Source organism: Eubalaena glacialis, chromosome 2 (assembly GCF_028564815.1).
Source record: "Eubalaena glacialis isolate mEubGla1 chromosome 2, mEubGla1.1.hap2.+ XY, whole genome shotgun sequence".
Lineage (NCBI taxonomy): Eukaryota > Metazoa > Chordata > Mammalia > Artiodactyla > Balaenidae > Eubalaena > Eubalaena glacialis.
The window spans coordinates 26,687,901-26,707,602 of NC_083717.1; positions in this window are offsets into that span (position 1 = coordinate 26,687,901).

The window sequence follows — 19,702 nt, forward strand, 5'->3', positions numbered from 1 at the left end:
AAAAACAAGGACCTATTGTATAGCACAGGAAAGTATATTCAATATCTTATAATAACATATAACGGGAAAGATCCTATGACACTATAATGGTAGACAAACCCATAGAATGTACAAGACCAAGAGTGAACCCTAAGGTAAACAAGGGACTTTGGGTGATAATGATGTGTCAATGTAGGTTCATCCTCGGTGAAAAAAAAACTATTCTGGTGAGTTATATTGATAAAGGGGGAAGCTATGTTTACTGGAACACCCCAAAGCACTGCATTACATTCTCAATCCTAAAAGAATGCCAATGGTAACATCACATAACAAGTTACACTCAATTTTCCCAGTTACTCCAGATTTTTTTTTGAAAGATATTATTTTTTAGAGCTGTTTTATGTTCACAGAAAGAGTAGTTTCACTGCCCTAAAAATCCTCTGTGGATAGGATATTCATCCTTCCTTCCCCCTCAAACCCTGGCAACCACTGATCTTTTCACTGTCTCTGTAGTTTTGCCTTTTCCTGAATGTCACAGAGTTGGAATCATACAGTCTGTAGCCTTTTCAGATTGGCTTCTTTCATTTAGCAATAGGCATTTAATGTTCCTCCCTGTCTTTTCATGGCTTGATAGTTCATTTCTTTTTATCAGTGAGTAATATTCCATTGTCTGGATGTGCCACAGTTTATCCACTCACCTACCGAAGGACATCTTGATTGTTTCCAAGTTTTGGAAATGATGAATAAAGCTGCTATAAACCTTCATGTGCAGGTTTTTGAATAAACATATGTTTTCAATCCCTTTGAGTAAATACTGAGGAGCAATCACTCCAGTTTTAATCAAGGAACCACAGAGGTCCTGGGAAATCAGAGGGAACAAAAATGGAAAATAAAATGAAAACATAAGCTGAAATGGAGCTCTTGAATTGTGCAGTATATTCAGAACATTAGAAAGTAGAAGAGAACGGTGATCCAGAGAGCTTCTCACCCATGAAATTAATATTTTGTGAGCAGGTTAATCTTCCTCTATCTATTGAGTCAGAATCGGGATTAGTCACACACTTCAGGTGACAGACTTGCCAAAACACCCTCTAGATTAGCCAAGGGGTGCATAGCCTTGCAAAGCAAATTCAAATATTAAAACAAACATCTTTCCAGAATGCACTTTCTTTCCACTGTTGAACCTTCTGCCTTCTGTTTTCACCTAAAGCACTATGCCTGAGATGGAAATAGACATTGCATGTGCAGCCTTATCATTTTCATGTCAGGGGACTGATTACAGTGATAGAGAGGTCTATAATGTGTCATGCTTCCTAGCATAAAAGCCACATTTCTCCTAAAATCATTTAATATTTCATTCCTAGAATACTCATTGATGTCAACAGTCTGAATCCTTTTTACTTTTTGTGGTATTAATATAAGAAAGAAAAAGAAAACATCAATATCCATAATAATCCCACAGATGTCACTTAAAATCAAGTACCAGATAATAGCGCCTGGCAGCCACCATGATGCTCAGTATTTTTATGATTCAGACAACATCGCAATCAGGTTAAACAAATAGTATTTTTTATTAAATGTCACTCAATCCCAGGGCTGCTTATTCATTTGTGTTCCGCTCAAATGACTCAAAGATGGTGGTTACACTCAAAAGACAGCTTGAGTAGGAACCTACGAATTCTATCAGTCAGTCTTACTCTGGAAGTAAAAGAATAAAAAAAAAAGGTCGGGGTTGGGGGTGGGAAGAAAATGGTCTGATGAGATTGAAGATGGAAAGTGCGTTGTGCCTTTAAGTAAAGCAAGTACTTTCTAAGGGCTAAAATTATTTGGCAAAGAAACTTATGAGTCCCACATGGCTCTTTCATTTCACAATCCGTGCATTTTCTAACTATTATATATAGAATGGATAAACAACAAGGTTCTATGGTAAAGCACAGGGAACTATATTCAATATCCTGTGATAAACCATAATGGAAAAGGATATGAAAAAGAATATATATATATATATGTATGTATAACTGAATCACTTTGCTGTACAGCAGAAATTAACACAACATTGTATTAAATCAACTATACTTCAATAAAACTTACAAAAAAAAGAATCCATGCATTTTCTGCATGAAGAACGATACAGGCAGACCTCCTTTTATTTTGTTTTGCAGATATTGCATTTTTTACAAATTGAAGGTTGGAGGCAACCCTGCATCCAGCAAGCCTATCAGCACCATTTTTCCAACAGCACCTGCTCCCTTTGTGGCTCTGTGTCACATTTTGGTAATTCCAGCAATATTTCAAAATTTTTCATCATTATCATGTTTGCTATGATCATCTGTGATCGGTGATCTTTGATGTTTTGTAATTGTTTGGGTGGGCCATGAACCACGCTCATAAAGGATGGTGAACTTGATGGATTGTTGAAGTGAGTACAAGTGGCTTAGAATATTGCATAAACTTGGTGCAATATTCTTGACTGCAGTGGTCCTCTGATAGTCCTTGAGTAAGCTGTATCTTTCCAGTCTGGTCGTCGACATTTTAAGCTTAGACATTATGTTCTCTGAAATCTTCCTTGATCCACAAACCATGCCTCCTCTATCAACCACCAGCATACGGTATTATATGTATCAGTATTACAGTATTATCAGTATGCATCAGTATTTCCTACAGGAATATAGTGATCAATTTGTTTGTCTCCATTGCTGGACTGCACACTCCTGGTCTGGCATCCAGTGGCGCTCAGTAAATATACCTTGAATGAGTGAATAGGTGTACACAGTAGCATGAAATCAATTGAATTTTGTTGTTGTCTTCAACGCTAAGGATGTAGATAATACAGTTCAAACTACAGACGGCTAACCTGTAAACCATGACTCATGAACTAGTATCTCCATTCCTAAATACCCATTTGTGTTCCTGCTGATGTTTCCAAAGTAAATAAAGATCAGGCTCCAGGGAAATCCCATTCCTTAAAACAACAGCACAAGAACACACGTGCATTTCCATTTAAAGCAAGAGACTTCCAGGAGTAAAAATAAGTTGTGTATGTTTGATTATGAAATCTGGGAAAAAAGTCTGTTGTACCAGGGCCCACACTTTAGTTTGAAAGTGTTTAATGGATACGAATATTAATGTCATCATTTTGGAATCACATGTATTTTTTAACGTTTTCATTCTGTTCCATTTTGACAGTTTCATTGTGTTTGGCAACCCTGGGCAGTTGTATACATTCACTGAATTTTGAATCAAAACTATGGTATGTTACCTAAAACACCTACTAAATTTACCTTCCAGGATGGATAAATCATGATAATTTTTATATTAGGTGCTCAAACATCCAATAATAATTTCTAATCTACATCCTAATTTCTAGTATTATTTTTATGTTACTTCTACATGTCTTTCTCCAGACATCAAATGTTTCAAAATTATTATTAGCTGTCATAAGCAAAATTGTGGTCATTGTGATAAAATATCAAACTACTTTAAATTTTTCATTTAACATAACACAAATTGCTAGCAATATTCAGTGGAAGATATTTTATATATATATTTACATGGCTTAAATTGCTGGGCTGCAGTGGGGAGATTTTAAATTAACATAGTTGTGGCATAATTTCCCTGAGTCATATATACCAATGAAGAGGTACAGAGAAGTGCTCTGTGGTTACAGATCAATGAGCAATTATGGGATTTTTCTTCCTAATAAGGATTCAGTTTGTGTCTGTGTTTTTTTTTTTTTTTTTAAAGTTTGGCCAAGTATTCATGGTAGGGATAGGTATCTGTAGTTTTGAATTTCTATATTTGAAATACATGCAGTACCTCCATCAGATCTGTTGTAAGGGATCCAAATTTGGAAAATTCTTTATAAATTTTAAATGATCGTTGAGTGGTTCCAGATCTTCCGTGGGCCTGATTTCTGGCTGACTGTCCTTCTTGGGGCTCAGATAGGAGGCAGGATGCCCACTGTCACTCACCCCCACCTAGAGCCCCTACCACCATCTGTCCACTCACAGCCTTGCTTTCAGAACAGCTGCCTGGGTCAGTTCTTTTGACTGAGATATATCAGAATTGGAATGTTTGAAAATGGATGGAAAAATATTCATCATACCAAGTCTTAAATGGTCATGATTCTACTGCTTAAGAAATTCCAGGAATCAACCTTGGGTTAACCAAAATACCATGAAGTGTCCGTGTGATGACATTTATGTGCTGAGATAGTGTTCCATTTTCCAGTGTTCTCACTTTCAAGCAACTCTTCACCTCTGCTGTGCTGCGTTCAAAACATGTCGGCCAACTCTTTGACCATCTTTCCATCAGGAGATGGAATCTAATTCCTTTCTTCTTGAATATGGTCTTAGGGATGAAAAGAATGAGATTGAGATGATACTGAGTGATTTCTGAAACTAGCTCCTAGAGGACAGTCATCTCTCCCTCTCTCACTCACTCTCTCTCTCTCTCTTTCTCTCTCTTTCTGTCTCTCAGGATGCTTTCTCTTGGAGTGTGGCCACCATTCACTGAGGGAGCCCCAGCCATGTGGAGTGGTCAAGGGTAGCATTAATATTACCTCTACTAGTAATTTTAATACGATACGTTTTCTCCTGACAATAAAATATAAGTGGGGCGGGTGTGCTTCCTTTCTGGGTAAAACCATGAAAACCCCATGCTTCTCTCCTCCTATAGCAGACGGGGGTACAGCTGGAGAGATGCTGGATGGTGGTGCTTCCACCTGTCTGGGTTCCTGAGAAGTAAGAAGCCAACACACATGCGAGGCCTTGGCTCTTTAATCCTTAATTATGAGGCGTTTAAAGGAAATGCATGAAAATGTGTAGGAATGTCTGAAAATTAGAAATGCAGTCAGAATAAAAAGTCTAGAGCTTTTCTTCCTGCTGGTGTCATCTGGTCACACCCTTCTTATTCTCTGAGACAACAATCTTGTATGTTTGCTGGAAAAAATGCTGGCACTGAAAGCCAGCGAGGAGATTGATTTTTCTTCATAAGCAAATTTTTCTTTTTATATCTTATTTTCATTTTTAAGTCTATACAGAGGATACCTTCCATGTTAGACAGGTTTTCCATCTTTTGGTTCATCTAAGCTGAGGATAAAAAGAAAATTGAAGCATTGGAATGTCTTTCCATTGCCAGGAATGGAATGCATTAACATTTAAAATTAGCTAATTCTATTGATCGGCCTGCTGGAGGACACTGTTTAAATTGTTCTCCTTCTACCTGTGACATGTGGGCAAGTGGGAAGCAAACCAAACCTGGAGGGGAATGCGACACTCTTTGTGTTTAGGATGGAAGAAAGAGTGGGCAGAGCCAGTGTTGCCTTTTTTCTTTTATTCCAATTTCTTCTTTTTCTTTGCTCTTCCCTTTTTGTCTTTGCTAAGAAACGGGTTATTCTAAATTCCTCCTTCCCCCATCTTGCACGTAGCATACGATCAGCAGCAGAGATAGTTCATTTGCCCTCAACAGCATCCCTGCCAGGAGAATCCAGACAAGCTTTGAGTTGCTTCTAATTTCTATGGACTCACTTTTTAGCTCCAGGAAGATTGATGACAAAAGAGCTATTTTTGGTGCCTCTAGGAAAGAAACACACCACAGCCTGTTATTTTCTGTAATCCTGCTGTTTGGAGAGAAAAGCACTCACAAAGCCATTCTTTATCAAATAGCACTGAATTCTCTTTGCTCTGTGGGTTTGTTCACCAGACTATCCACTTGGCTGAAGTGCATCACATCAAGGTTAACTAGCCCTACTGGTTCTGTCACTCAGCAAAGGGACCCAGGGTGCATTGCTCCTTCTGTCACACCCCAGATTATGCATCCTTAAAATATTAAAAGAAAAATCTTTAAGTGTTGAACAAGGATGTCGTTTTAGTATCTCATCATGGGAGGTAATTTGAAAACGTTATCCCTCTATTCTTCTTAATCTCTGCTCCCACAAATATAAAGCATCCTAGCATATTCAAATTAAGGTTTGGCTAATGTCACCAAGTAGAGAAACACCCCTGTGATGCCAGAGTAGTAAGGTTCTCATAATCTCTCCCTGTGTATCCATAATTCAACTGTGTGCACTCAATAGTGGTAGTGGGCACTGCCTATGTCAGCTATTAATGAAGAATATTCAAGAAAGAGAATTCATGGGTATAGTAACCTGGCAAGAAAACATAAACTTGTGAGAACAGAGTGAACTTATATGAAATCTCAAGCACTGTTCTACAGGATGAGTGTGAGAGGCACATGGGGACATAATTAAGATAATTTGGAGAATAATTTATGTCAATGCTGAGAACAGAAATTTTAAGAATCCGTAAGGCTTTAAACTTAGATGACTAATAGAATGTGGTGCCTTCAAATTAAAAAAAAAAAAGACTAATGGAAAGAGATTTAGAAAGATACAGTATAGGTAAAGAAAACTGGGATATGTTAGATTAGGAAGAGAAAACTGGTGATAGGGACTAATAAGTGTTCAAAATATTTAACAGTGTAATGGAGAAGAGGGTGAAGGTTAGCGGACATTTTTGTGTGTGTTTCTATAGGAGACTGGTTTAAGAAGAATGATAAAGATTAAAGAGGATGGATCAAAAAGTTTAAGAAACATTTCTGTTCTAGCCCAACAATGAATTAGGAAGCCTTGGTAAGTAGTGAGCACTCATGGTGTTCAAGTTCAAAGTTAATGGTCCCTGAAGATGTGGGGAGAATTCTTGCTTAGGGTGGGAAGCCTGTATCATTCTTTTTTTTTTTTTTTAACATCTTTATTGAAGTATAATTGCTTTACAATGGTGTGTTAGTTTCTGCCGTATAACAAAGTGAATCAGCTATATGTATACATATATCACCATATCCCCTCCCTCTTGTGTCTCCCTCCCACCCTCCCTATCCCACCCCTCTAGGTGGTCACAAAGCACCCAGCTGATCTCCTTGGGCTATGCAGCTGCTTCCCACTAGCTATCTATTTTACATTTGGTAGTGTATATATGTCTACGCTACTCTCTCACTTCGTTCCAGCTTACCCTTCCCCCTCCCTGTGTCAAGTCCATTCTCTATGTCTGCATCTTTATTCCTGTCTTGCCCCTAGGTTCTTCAGAACCTTTTTTTTTTAGATTCCATATATATGTGTTAGCATACGGTATTTGTTTTTCTCTTTCTGACTTACTTCACTCTGTATGACAGACTCTAGGTCCATCCACCTCACTACAAATAGTTCAATTTCGTTTCTTTTTATGGCTGAGTAATATTCCATTGTATATATGTGCCACATCTTCTTTATCCATTCATCTGTCGATGGACACTTAGGTTGGGAAGCTTGTATCATTCTTAATTCCTCCCAGTACATCTTTCCAGTCACTCAACACCCACATCCAATCTATGATTAGGTCCTGTTAATTCTACAGATTTGTATATTAAATTAATACTTATTATGTGCTGCATACAAAGTAAGGTACTTGGATGATATTGGTGAAAAGCACAGAGATGCTTCCTGTTCTTGTGGGACTTATGCCCTAGTGGTGCCTATTAGATATTACAGCCCTGTAAGCCTTCATTGTCTTCACCTGGGCAAAATTTTGTTTAGTTGTCCCTCATAAAATTAGTTTTCAGATTGACTTAATAATTATGACAGCTTGTGTACTAATTTGCTTTATCCAACTCTTTGAAAGCAGGATTGTATGTTATTGACTCCTGAATATCCAAGGCTTAACTAGGTTTTCCCATATGGTAGGCTCTCCTTTTTAATTCTGCCAATGTTTACTAAAATTAGAACACATTAATCAATGCTAAAAGTTTAATGTGATGTGTGTGGGTTTATGTGGAGTTCTACTTAAATTTAACTTATTTGTATTAGCTAAATAATTTATCTTGCTTTAATGAGGACTTATCTTGCCAGTTTTGTCAAGGTCCATCGGGGCTCTGTTACCAATTGGGATGCACGTTCTATACCTATAATCTGTTTGTTATCCTAAGTAGCACATCCTTAATATTATATAATTACTTTCATTACCCCAACACTGGTCTGGCCAGATTATATCATTCTTCACTTTAGTAGAATCAAACAGATTACATGTGGTTGGACAAAAAATGGGGTCACATTTTGAATATTAGTTTTTCAGAGCATGTGAAGCATCTATTTTTTGTGGCTTGTAAAAAATAATATTGAGCCAAATTTGATCTCAGAAATTTAAATGATACTAACAGCAAAGCACATAAACTTTAGATAAATTTGAGTTTCACTGCATTACCAATTCTACTCTCATAACCATTTCAGCAAAAATTGGTAAAAATGTCTAGAAATAGACTATACAAAAAATGAAAGCAAATTCATTTTTGTCATGTGGTGAACTTATAATCCAAAGTTCCTATCTATAATTTCCTGTGCTGTTAGTACATTGATCTCAACAGGATTATTGTCAGTGAAATGATAACAGTGTAAAAAATAGAATTTCCCACCGAGACAAAGAAATCTCATTGAATAACTGAAAGGTGATATCTACCCTGAAGTTTATTGTAAATATACATGCCCGTTGGGTTTTTTTCTCCCTTTCTCTGTAAGCCCTGCTTTTCACGGGGTCATATATCTGAAGCCCTGAAGCATTCAGTATTATGAGCACAGGTTCAAGTGCATTAGAAACTCAGAACCTACCATAGTGTGTGCACACAGAGACTTAATAAATAGGTATACACACATCCCATTCTATATTTATAAAGACACATTGTCTGCCCCTTTTGTGTCCTGATTGAATGACTTCAATCCTTTATAAACTGGTTTACCCAAGAAGAATCTGTGTTTGCTCTTTAAATTATTCTGTCCTTAGTATTTATATTTATGTTTATTTTAAAAACACTTGTTTTTTGTAAAGCGGTTTTAGGTTTACAGTAAAAATTCAGAGGAAGGTGCAGCGATTTCCCACTTACCCCTGCCCCTCCCCCCCCACAGAGCCTCCCCATTACCAACATCTCCCGCCAGATAGTACATTTGTTACAACTGATGAACCTACATGGACACGTCATCATCACCCAGAGTCCACAGTTGACATTAGGGGGTCACTCTTCGTGTTGTACAGTCTATGAGTTGGGCAAATGTATAATGATATATAGTCACCATTATGGTATCAATATTTTAAAGAGTATTTTCATTGTCCTAAAAATCTTCTGTGCTCTGCGTATTCATCTTTCCCTACTTCAACCCTTGGCAACCGCCAGTCTTTTTCCTGTCTCCATAGTTTTGCCTTTTCCAGAATGTCATAGAGTTGGAACCATGCAGGATGTAGCCTTTTCAGATTGGCTTCTTTCACTTAACAATATGCTGTTAGAGTTCCTCCATGTCTTTTCATGGCTTGATGGCGCATTTCTTTTTAACACTGAGTAATAATCCATTGTCTGGATGGACCACAATTTATTTATCCATTACCTACTGAAGGACATCTTGGTTGCTTCTAACTTCAGGAAATTATGAATAAAATTGCTATAAATAATTGTGTGCAGATTTTTGTGTAGACATAAGTGCTCAAATCCCTTGGGTCAAACAGTTTTAGAGCTGCCCCCTTCTTTTCTGAAGTCAGTTTTGACTTGTTCTCATTTATTTAAGGTACGCCAAGTACTTCCAAAGCATTCCATTTTTCCTTGTTAGTCAAGTTTCTTCATGTTTCCTGCCAGCAGAGAACTCCAATACGACCGGCCCTATAGTTGGGCCAGAGCCAACCAGCATGATTTACAGAGAGTTCTGTAAAACAACTAATTCCAGTTGTGCAATTCCAAGCTCAGAGCTTTGCTTGGACCACACTGCATCAGCCTGGGAGTGAGAAAAAGTCAGTTCTTATCTGCTCTTACGGTAGCAACTCTGTGCACTGTTTTTGTACCTGGTGCAATTCTCCTGTTGTATGATTGTTCATCAGTGACTTACAACTGGCCTTGGTAACTTGCTCCCTGACGCATACTGATACTACATGCCTACATGAAGAACTAATGGCCTCAGACTTGATATATATTATACATCATATATGGATTTGAAGGGAGAAAGTTGCTCTTCCTTAAGATGCAATGTGTTATTTGCTTACTCAGACGTTGTCAGTATGCATAACTGTGTAATTTCGGGTGGTGATTTTGGGGTCTAGAAGCTTGAACCTCTGTTCTAGTAAATACTGATTATTCTGCCTGCTGTCCCTGCCGACTCTGCTGACTTCTGTATCCTTTAGGTGATAATCCCTGATTGTTTTCCCCAAGTGCTTTCCATACCTGAGCTTTAGTCAGTCTGAGTCAATTGGTAATATATCAATCCTGCGGTTGAGAGTTCATATACTTGATGTTTGTATATTGCTCTAATTCTAAGTAATCTTTTCATAATTTTATGTTAATAATATTTCCTACTTTTGAACATAGTGGTCTGCTTATTGGAAAGAAATGATCCAAATATTTAAATGTGAAAAAGATGCTCTTCCCATGTTTGTTGTCATTGTTGATTTGTTTGTTTATTTTTGTTTTTCAGTAGAGTTGGTTACCTAGAAGACTGGATTCTAAATATAGCTTTTTCCATGGCCTTGTGACCTTTAATATTCAAGCTCAGATAGTTATTGTTTAAATAGATACCAAAAAAATCTGTTGTGTTAACTTGCTGGGTTGTTGTGGAAATTGAATGGTACAGAATCTATGATTTATGTACATGGAAGCAGATTTAGACTAGCATAGTCCAAATCTTTTCATTGTATGGATATAAAATTGAGGCCCAGATAGTGTGATTAAATTACCAGGATTGTGTAGCTAATTAAAAGCCTTGTAAAGGATATAACATATTTTCTAAATGTAATGAGCAAAACAAGCAAACAAACAAAAAAACTCCCTAAAAACTGGAATGTGATATAAAAAGGAAGAAAATATTCTTCTCCTTATTTCCAGGAACTGTTTGTTCCCAATATGATGTATAGGATGATTGAAGACTAAAAGTAAAATGCAAGCTATAATTCATTTGAGGTAAGATACCCAAACTGTGAATTTACTCTGACAGAACTATACAAACTGGAAGAAAACCTTTCAGAACGCTGTTTATATCTACCATCACTCATTTTTTTCTTCTCTATAAAATAATAACATCTTTTGAAGTCAAAATAGTGATAAAGAAAAAGGACTTCTGGGTAAACTGGGGAGTTTTTACATTTGTTTTTATCTTCATTTCCTCCTGGGAGGGAAAATATGAAATAGATAAATTGTCTAATGTGTTTGACCTTATTAAGAGGTGTTTTGCATTTATATTGAAGCGTTTGAAGAGAATTAGAGATCGATGCTTAGAAAAGTAAGGACATTTGTTCATATTTTAGTTCTTCCCTTCAGCAGATATTGATCAAGCTTCTGCCCAGGGCCCTGTTCTCAATGCTGGAGATGCAGTAGTGACCAAAAGACAAAGGTGGGGGTGAGGGCAAGGATGTGGCTGGTGTTATGAGGAACAGCAAGGAAGCCAGAGGCTGGGAAAGAAGGACCAAAGGGGAAGTGTGTAAGGATGAGGTGGAAAGGAGGTTGGGAGGGTAACAGATGGGCAGGTGGGACTCAGCCTTCAGCCATTGAAGGGCTTGGCTTTTACACTGATGGAGAAGGAAAGCATTTTCATGGCTTTGAGCAGAGACTTATATGCCAACAAGATCACACTGGTGCTGTTCTGAGAATGGAATCTAGGGGACAAGGACAGATGCAGTGTGACAGGTAAGGAGGATTATTTGTGAAGTGTAGGCAGGACTGTGTGTGTTTTGGGTACAGGTGGGAGCACAGAGTGTGGTGAGATGAGGCTGGCTGTGGGCACATCCTGATGGCACACCTGGTAGGTCTTGCACTTGGCTTGGATACTGGACAAAGAGTGAGTTAGAGGAGAATTCAAGGGTTTTGGCCTGAGCAACAGGAAGGATGGAGTTCCCGTTTATGAATATGGAAAATTTTGTTCAAGGAGGCATTTTGGGGCCTGAGCTGGGCCATGGAGGTGATGTAAGATCAGGAGTTTTGTTTTGGACATCGTCATGCTAAGTGTTTATTGGACAGATGTCCAAGTAGAGATATAGACAGTCCAATATACAAGTTAGGGGTCCAGGAGAGGTGTCCAGGCTAAATGCAACATGGTGTCGTTGGCATGTACATAACACTTAAAGCCACACATCCTGTTGCTTTAGGAGGGAGTAAGTGTAGGCAGACGATAGGCCCAGGGACTGAGCTCCACATTGCCTGGACATTTAGCAGGTGGAGAGACAAGAAGTAACCAGTAGAGGAAATGAAAGCAGCAGCCAGTGTGGTCCAGGAAAAATTAGGCTTGTGTGGTGTTTGAAACCAAATGAAGTGGTTTCCATAAGGGCAAGTGACCAACTGCCAAGTGCAGTTGTAAAAGGAAGATAAGAAATGTCTACAGGATTTCATCACCTTGGGGGGAAGGCTCATCTGAGTAGGCTCAAGAGCAAGTGGGAAGACAGCAAGTATATATATATACATATATATACTTCTTTTGAGGAGATTTTCTGAAGAGAGGAGCAGGGAAGTGGAATGATGGCAGTGAAGTGGGATCAGGAGGGGTTTGTATACTTGTTTATTTATTTTTCACGTGCTTATATACTGATGGGAATGATCTAGTAAGAAGAAAAGGAGGAAAAAGGATGATTTTTTAAAAAAGTTTCTGCTCCTAATAAGTTCCGTAATTAGTTTTCTACAAGTTAATTTTAACTTTATAGGACTGTGAAGGTTTGACAAAGTTACGTGTCCACAGACAGTGGGGTGACCCTGAGGCAGGTGTTTGCGAACTGCTCCAGCTTTATATTAAAGGTTCATGCAATCATTTCACACCATATCTCAAATCTGGGAATAATTTTTCTGAACAGCAATATTTTGGGGATGATTTAGAGCACACTTTTAAGAGTTGGCCTTCTAAGAGCACAGAGAGTCCAATGGTCAGGAGAAGAAGAACCGACCGGGGTGGACTTGATACAGGTCTGGGTGAATTTATTAACTTCTCATGCAAAGGAAGACAGGCCATCAGCAGGGCAGTGGAAGTAGGAAAAGTAGTAGTTACTCAACGATGACAAACAAGTATGTAGCACAATATTTGGCTCAGTTGTAAGCAACGCCTATAGTGGTAAAATATAAGCAATGCATGTTGATTTAAAGAAAAATAGATATTTAACAATATCGAAAGAATGACAAAAAGAAGGATGCTACCGAGTGGGGCTTTGCAGGAGTGAAGTTCTAATATTTCATAATAGGAAGTCGAGGCTAATATCTACAATTGATGAGCCAAGTAATAGTAGTATGAAAATATGATTTAGAAATAGGGAAATGCCAGAAAAAACAGAATTGGGATTGGCACGGGGGAGGGGCTGATTTTCATAATGAGGCTTATCATAGGATGTGGATTTTTAAATTTGACATTAAAATAGGAACATGGAGGAACAGGGCTGTAGAGAATGATGGATAAAGCTCTACATGTGGGGCTTCTTTCATGTAACACTCTTGCCCCATTTTATTAGCTTACAGATGTATCGTATTAAGAAACTGTCAATATACCCACATTCTCAGCAAAGGATGCTAAGTATTATTCCTTAAATTGCAGATAATTAGTTACATTAAAAAATTTATCATTAAACATCTACCAAATTATTTAAATTAAGTCGACTATTATTAGAGAGGGCTTTCTGGAATAGAAGGGGCAAGTATATTCTGTGTTTTGTTTTTGTTTTACAAAACAAGCACTGCTTATAATCATGTCTGGTGCACTGATGGATTCGGTTTGCTTACATTTTATTTAAGATTCTTTTCCAAAAATATTCATAAGCGAAATCAATGTGAGGTTTTTTCAGTACAATTTTTGTGAAGTTTTCAGATCAATGTTTCACCTGATTTATGAAAATGATTTGGGAATTTTCTTTCTTTTTCCATGATCTGGCATAGATCCACATTTGGGAAGCTAAGTACTTCCATAAATACAATGTAACTATGGCTTTAAGGGGACTGGGATGCAAATCATTGGGCTGATCAATGTCAGCTCCCTTTTCCTTCGTCCTCAGGCTTAAAAGCAAAAGACCCCAAAGCCGCAGTGTCCCACTTACAGGATCCCACATGGCTGCAGGTTAGAGATGAGCCTTAGTACTTGAGCAGACTCCCCCTCCTGGGGGGCTGGTGGCCCTCAACTCTCTGTAGATGACAACAGGCAACGTGAGGATGTCAAATCCTCTTGTAGGAACTGCCTCCAGTGATGGGGTTTGGGATTTGCTCTTTCGGTTGGTGGTCACATTACCAGACTCTTTACTCATATGAATAATTAACTTTCATGAAATTGCTTCTATTAAAATATAAAAATATTTGCCTCGCCCCCAAACCTTAAAATTTAAAACAATTTCTGTTCTTTCCTAAACTTCATTCATCATTTAGGTCAAGGCATGTTTGGGATGGATTGGGAGGTGAAAGGAGGAAGGAAAATAACAGGTTTAACAATAAACCACAACTGTAACATTGGATGAAGTATATTATCTGTGACTACACTTTTTTATAGGTTGACACAATTTTACAAAACACATTCTTTTTTTTTTTAATTAGTTTATTTTATTTTATTTATTTTTGCCTGCATTGGGTCTTCGTTGCTGCACGCGGGCTTTCTCTAGTTGTGGCGAGTGGGGACGACTCTTGTTGTGGTGTTCAGGCTTCTCATTGTGGTGGCTTCTCTTGTTGCGGAGCACGGGCTCTAGGCATGTGAACTTCAGTAGTTGTGGCACGTGGGCTCAGTAGTTGTAGCTCTCAGGCTCTAGGCTTAGTAGTTGTGGCGCAAAGGCTTAGTTGCTCCGCGGCACGTGGGATCTCCCCGAACCAGGGCTCGAACCTGTGTCCCCTGCATTGGCAGGTGGACTCTTAACCACTGTGCCACCAGGGAAGCCCCAAAACACATTATTAATGTCTAGGTTTATTGGACATTCCCTGATACCTACAGGGTCACTAAAGGGCAAGTGAAATCTTAAATCTTATTTACTTACAAACTATTATTTTTCTACATATTTTAAATTGCAGTTTTCTTAACATTAGAAATTTGTTTACTGAGCCTCTATCTGCAGTCACTGGAAAGTAAAATGTGTGTGTGGGTTTTTAAATAATGAAGATGAAGTGGACTTTCACTTTTCTGCTTATTTACATTTTCACAATGAAGGTTAAACAGTGTAACAAATTATATGCAAACGTTTGCCAGAGACAGTTACCTTAGGTCATTTATAATTAGGATGCCTTTGAAATCTCCAGAAAACATATTCTCTATGACTTAAGGCTAGTTTTTTTAAACCACATGCTTAGGAAATTCTAAAGAAGACATGAATAAGAATTTAAAATTTAGCTTATCAGATATGTTAAGAATTTGTTCATCTAATAGAGCCCTTGAATTGTAAGGGTCAATCCTTGTATTGCTTTGCACATGAAGTGGTGTTAAAACCACTTGATACTACGGCTTTCAAAACGCCTTAACCAGGCATTTGGCATTAAAGTGGAACTGTCCATAAACTCAAAACTACTGAAGAAAAGGAAACTGTCTGTTTCTGTCTACTTGAGTATAAACCTGCCTGAAGTCACAGTATCTGGGAAACACAAATGCAGAGTTAGAAGGGCCACACTTCACATCAGCACCCTGATGGAAGGAAGGGAAGCGGCTCTCACTGGACAGCTGGAGCGCCTGTTGCTAAAGAGAATACAAAGAAATTATTTTCTAACATTACGGAGGCACATATTTTTTCTTCTTTAAATTTAAACACTTCCTGTGCACCGAAGAGAGAACTAGTTAGTGTGCTAACTGGCTTACGACAGTTAAATGTTGAGAAGATAAGGTTTCTAGACAACTGAGCCTCATATCTGAGAGAAAGAGTAGATGTGGAAATTATGTGACTGAGCAAAGACGAAAGAAAAAAGAAAAAATACTGTATAATTTAGAGTCAATTAAAGGCTGTTAAATGCCCCATAACCCATAACTTCTTCATCTTTCCTTACAGTAATGAAACATTTTTAAAAGCTAAGTCTCAGAATAAGAACTCTAATGTCATTTAATATGTATATATATACACACATATATATTCAATTCATTAAATATTGTAAGACAGAAAAGATTAGCAAGTTAAAAATTTGCAAAAATTACCCAAAATATTTTTTGGTAATTCTCAGTTGATCAATTAATCACATTAACCTAACACTGAAGGATTGAGGTGCGGCACTTTGATTCAGACCGTCAGCCCAGGCCTCCTTCCTACCCAGACGTCAGGGCACGTCACGTGGTACATGACCGAGGTAGTTTTAGGACCCTTCCCAGAGAGAAGCATCAGTCCCTCCCTGGAAATGCCACAGTAATCTGTCTCTGATTTTCTCATGCCTGAGATTGCGACCTATACATTTTGGTTGTTTTAACTTAAGGCTGTTAAACAGTTATTAGACTCAAACTTATTTGTAAACATCATCTCCTTTCTTCTCTGCCATAGCTTCTGTGCCAGAGGACTTCTATGCATGTTCTGAGTACCCGTTCTGTGCCAGTTGTGCTATTAAGTGTTTTCTTTTTTAATTGTTTTCTTTGCTTTTTAAGCATTGATTGCCTACTCTAACCTAAGTCTAAATTACCTTGCGAGATGAATAAGCTGAGGCTTGGAAGTCGCGTGTGTATAAGGCACACAGTTATCATAGCATCGCATTGAGGACTGGGTGTGTCTTACTTTCAAGCCCAGGTCTGACCATCCACCAGGGCCTCAGTGAGCTCAGCAGACAGCGTAGCTAATACTGTTCCCCGTGAGTGACTATGGACCTTCCAGGCACCTTCCTGTCCTCTTTCTCCCCAGAGCTGCCTCCTTTGTTTTAAATAACAGCACCGTGGCATTTCTTTCTCTCCTTACTCATTTTCTCTCCCATCTCTCTTCTCTGCATGTCTTCAGTTTCCCCTAAGGCTGGAAAGATCCAGAGAATGGAAAGAGGATTCTCAAATCCGGGCTGCTGTCTCCATGATCAGATCTGACAAGTCCCATGATTGTTTTGTTGGCAATCGGGCCCCTTTTTTGATGGATGTTTCTCTCCACCACTAGACCATAGCTCTCTGAGGTCCATAGCTCTGCTTTGTTCTAATATTTTATCTATTGATCCCTGAAACTGTGCCGAGACCATGGGCTTGCTTATGTAGTAAACGAATACACAGATTACCCCAAAATGAAAATTGCATGTAGAGTTGTGCCTATTTTCCAAATCTTTTCTATTTTATTTTTTCTAATTTTTCGAGTTTGCTTTTCCAAAACTATTTTAAATCATGAAGATGATTGCCGGCATCCCTGCCTTGTTTCTCATTTCACTGGAGGTCCTTCCAATGGTATACACTGAAACATAATACTGAATATTAGTTTGACATACGTTTTAATGAAATTTCACTGATTTATTTTTCCTTTCTTAGGAATGGATGGTAAATATTATCAAAGACTTTTTGGCAACTCTGAAGTGGTATTACACTTTTTTTCTCAACATATTAGTATTGAAACTAAATAATATAATTTCAAATATTAAATTAATAATTTATTGCTGGGAGGAACAGTATCTGGGGGGTATATTATTCTTTTAATATACTTCTGAGGTATGTATTGTTTCAATACTCTCATGTTCAATTTGTCTGTTTTGTCTCTAGGTTTCTTTCATTTTAGACTGCTTCCCACCCTCAGTTTAGGAATCAGTTAATCTGGTTTCACAAGACAAATAATTTCACGGCATTTCTTTTTTTGTGTGTTATGGATGAGTTTCTAAAAATTAGGGAATTTTCCTTTTCTAAGAAGTTTGAAAAAAGATGTCCACTAAACTCTCCATGACGGTTACATGAGAAGGACAACTTCTCGATTTCTCTCGTCACGATAGAAGTCGATTTAGACATCTCAGTACAATTCTAGCAATCGCCCTTTCCTAGGAGGACCTAGGAAATCAACCACCCCGTAAGAGTTTCAAACTCATTGCACAGATTTGCACGTGCATCTGGGTGTGATACCATGTAGTTGTTAGTTTGCTCTGGTTCTATGTTTATTTCTTTTTGCCTTGGCTAATTTATAACTTCCGCTTCTCAACCTCTTTCATTGGCAGGAAAGTTCCCCTCTCTTCCCTTGCAGGACTGGGCTGGCTCCTGTAAGAGAGGATGCAAGACATGGGGCTTCCCTGGTAACACAGTGGTTAAGAATCCGCCTGCCAATGCAGGGGACACGGGTTCGAGCCCTGATCTGGGAAGATCCCACATGCTGCGGAGCAACTAAGCCTGTGTGCCACAACTACTGAGCCTGCGCTCTAGAGCCCACGAGCCACAACTACCGAGCCTGTGTGACACAACTACTGAAGCCCGCACGCCTAGGGCCCATGCTCCACAACAAGAGAAGCCACTGCAATGAGAAGCCCGTGCACTGCAATGAAGAGTAGCCCCCACTCGCCGCAACTAGAGAAAGCCTGCGTGCAGCAACAAAGACCCAACACAGCCAAAAATAAATAAAAATAAAATAAATAAATTTATAAAAAAAAGAGAGGATACAAGACAAAGTTCACACCTACACCCCCTTTGCCCAGCACACACTCATGAGCACACACACACACACACACACACACACACAGGTGAAATCCAAACCCGTCCCATCCAGCCCACTGATATAATTTGAGGGAACACAGGCATGCCTTGGACACATAGCATTCCCATATTTAGGTTCTTCCAAGCATGGTTCTTCTTTTTTTGGGGATGAAATAAATATTTCTTGAACACCCGGGATGTGATAGGGATTTTTAAAAATATTATTACATCAAATCTTCAAAGTAACCTACCAGATGGGCGATTCCCATTTTTAAGTGAGGAAAAAACTGACTTAAAGAGTAGTGAAGAAATGTCACTTGCAAAAGAAATGGTGAAGGTCTTAATTAAACCCAGATTTTCTGATGTCCAATACAGAGATTATCCTATCACATTACACTGTGACCCTCTTATGTGTTGATTTACTTTTTTTTTCCTTGTACATTTTCTATTCTTTTTTTTTTTTTAACATCTTCATTACAGTATAACTGCTTTACAATGGTGTGTTAGTTTCTGCTGTATAACAAAGTGAATCAGTTATACATATACATATGTCCCCATATCTCTTCCCTCTTGCATCTCCCTCCCTCCCACCCTCCCTATCCCACCCCTCTAGGTGGTCACAAAGCACCGAGCTGATCTCCTTGTGCTATGCGGCTGCTTCCCACCAGCTATCCATTTTACGTTTGGTAGTGTATATGTGTCCATGCCACTCTCTCACTTTGTCCCAGCTTACCCTTCCCCCTCCCCGTATCCTCAAGTCCACTCTCTAGCAGGTCTGCATCTTTATTCCTATCTTGCCCCTAGGTTCTTCTGACCACTTCTTTTTCATTTTTTTAGATTCCATATATATGTGTTAGCATATGGTATTTGTTTTTCACTTTCTGACTTACTTCACTCTGTATGACAGCCTCTAGGTCCATCTACCTCACTACAAATAACTCAGTTTCGTTCCTTTTTATGGCTGAGTAATATTCCATTGTATATATGTGCCACATCTTCTTTATCCATTCATCTGTTGATGGACACTTAGGTTGCTTGCATGTCCTGGCTATTGTAAATAGAGCTGCAATGAACATTTTGGTACATGACTCTTTTTGAATTATGGTTTTCGCAGGGTATATGCCCAGTAGTGGGATTGCTGGGTCATATGGTAGTTCTATTTTTAGTTTTTTAAGGAACCTC